This window comes from Gekko japonicus, unplaced genomic scaffold (assembly GCF_001447785.1).
Source record: "Gekko japonicus isolate JY-2015 unplaced genomic scaffold, Gekko_japonicus_V1.1 scaffold131, whole genome shotgun sequence".
NCBI lineage: Eukaryota > Metazoa > Chordata > Lepidosauria > Squamata > Gekkonidae > Gekko > Gekko japonicus.
In genome coordinates this window covers 3029809-3032379 of record NW_015167061.1, presented here as the reverse complement: position 1 = coordinate 3032379, position 2571 = coordinate 3029809, and positions in this window count along the sequence as shown.

Here is a 2571-nt window from a genome sequence, read left to right as displayed (position 1 = left end):
CCGCTTCTGGGAAACCCCCTCCTGGGCCTCTCCCACATGATCAGGAAAGGGCTGAAAGGTAAAATGGCCAATATCATAAAGGCCCGGCACAGATCCATGGTGTGGCCTCGTTGGGGATACCGTGTACAGGTCTGGTAACCCTTATCTCGTAGGGCTGGGACAAGAGAGGGTTTCTCCCCCCCCCCCTCCCAAGAGACTAGGACTCGAGGGCATCCAATGGATCTGATGGGCAGGAGGTTCAGGGCAGACAAAAGGAAATACCGCTTTACACAGAGGGTGATTAAAAGGTAGAATTTGCTCCCAGGGGATGTTGTGATGGCCACAGGAACAAATAGCTTTAAAAGGGGACTAGATCGATCCATGGAGATAAGTCTGTCAATAGCTACTGGCCATGGGGGCTGAGGGGAACCTCCCCCTTCAGAGGCAGCAAACCTCTGGATCCCAGGGCCAGGAGGCAACATCAAGAGAAGGCCTCAGCCTCTCTGCCCTTCTGTTGACCATCCAGAAGAACAGTTTAGCCACTGTGTGAGACAGGAGGCTGGACTCTGGTCTGACCCAGCAGGGCTCTTCTGGTGTCCTTCTCAGGGGAAGGCCTCGGCCTCTTTGCCCTGTTGTTGGCCCTCCAGAGGAACTGGCTGGCCCCTGTGTGAGACGGGAGGCTGGACTAGAGGGACCCTCCCTGGTCTGACCCAGCAGGGTTCTTCTGGTGTCCTTCTCAGGGGAAGGCCTCGACCCCTTTGCCCTGTTGTTGGCCCTCCGGAGGGACTGGCTGGCCCCTGTGTGAGAGACGGGATGCTGGACTGGAGGGACCCTCTCTGGTCTGACCCAGCAGGGTTCTTCTGGTGTCCTTCTCAGGGGAAGGCCTCGGCCTCTCTGCCCTGCTGTTGGCCCTCCGGAGGGACTGGCTGGCCCCTGTGTGAGACGGGAGGCTGGACTGGAGGGACCCTCCCTGGTCTGACCCAGCAGGGCTCTTCTGATGCTCTTATCAGGGGAAGGCCTCGACCTCTCTGCCCTGTTGTTGGCCCTCCAGAGGAACTGGCTGGCCCCTGTGTGAGACGGGAGGCTGGACTGGATGGACCCTCCCTGGTCTGACCCAGCAGGGCTCTTGGTATGTTCCCCGCTGGACCTTCCCTGGGTGAAGCCATTGAAGGCATTGCTGTTCTGCACTGAATAAGAAGCAGGCGCCAAAGCCTCCAGCTGGAGGGAGCAAGGTTTCCCACCCCCCACCAGTGCCTTTGTGGACAGGAGAGGTGCAGCAGGAGGCTGGCCTGGGACTCTCCCGCCCGGCCTGAGGGACCTGGGCTGCTGTCCCATCAGTGGGTGACTGCCAGGCGCTTGGTTGTGCCCTGGGTTGGGGAGGGCAGCTGTGAGCCCCCGGTCCTCATCCAACACACACACACACACACACACGTGCCGGTGCAGGATGGTGCCCCCAGAAAAGCCATGCTGATGCTAGTGGTGGTGGCAGGGGGAGTCCACATGGGGCGGGGGCTGCCCTTGGGCAAAGGGAAGCTGCCGGTCACATCGCATCTTTTGGGTTGGCACAGTCACTCTGTACAGCCCTGGTAGCATGGGAGGGGGGGGGGCGGAGGCAGCCAAGCTGTGCGAGGACCCCTGACTTCCTCGGAGCACTTGGGGGGGGGGAGCGGGCGGCCTGTCCCCTTCCCTGGGACCGGTTGGAACGGTGTTCCAAGGCTCAGCTCAAGGGGAGGCTGGCCTGGGGGAGCCCCTCCCTGGAGGCGCCTGGAGTTGTGGCTGGAACAGGCAAGCCGCCCACCCGCAAGATGCTCCTTCTAATGAGAGGGTTGGAGTTCTGCAGGCAGACACCCGTCCTCCGTCGTCTGGGAGAGATTTGCAGGGTCAGGGGGAGAGGGCTGCGGAAGCCAGCCCTGAGACGCCCCCAGAGGTGGGGAGGGGAGTGCCTGGACGGAGGGGCTCCGGGCACTTGGGGGGCACCCCAGTCCCACCTCCAGCAACCTCCACGGAATGGCCTCTGAGGTGTCTTCCTCCGTCACTCCCCCCCACCCACACCGCCCAGCTCTGCCACTGTGGCTGCCGCCGCCGGGGCTTCTGTCCAGGTCCCCACCAGGCCAAGGGAGCGGCCCTGCCCTCTGAGCGGGGCCTGGCGGGCTCTCCTCTCTTCTGGCTCCCGGAGCCCTTTGCCCCCTGGGCCCCCGCCCTGTTCCCAAACAAACCACCCCTGATTCAGCGGCTCAGCAGCGTGGCCATTTCCTTGGATACCGACCAGTGCTGACAAACAGAAGCCCGACCTGGCTCTGTGATAAGGGTGAGATCACGGAACTTCCGCTGCGGTGTGCAGTGCATGACAGCATGTGCGGTTTGGGGCAGCGCGGTCTCTGGCCGCGGCTCCCCAGCGTCTGGCGGCAGAGGCACACATCCTATGGGATCCGGGTTGGAGGCCCTCTTAGCCTGGGAAAACCCCAGCCCGTGCATCTCTGCGTGAGTCCTTGTCCTGGGTGGCCATCCACAGCAGGACTTGAGGCAGGGAGGCGGCGGGGAGCCTTGGCTCAGTGGCGCTTGGGGCTCCCACACGGCCTTTTCTTAGCGGGG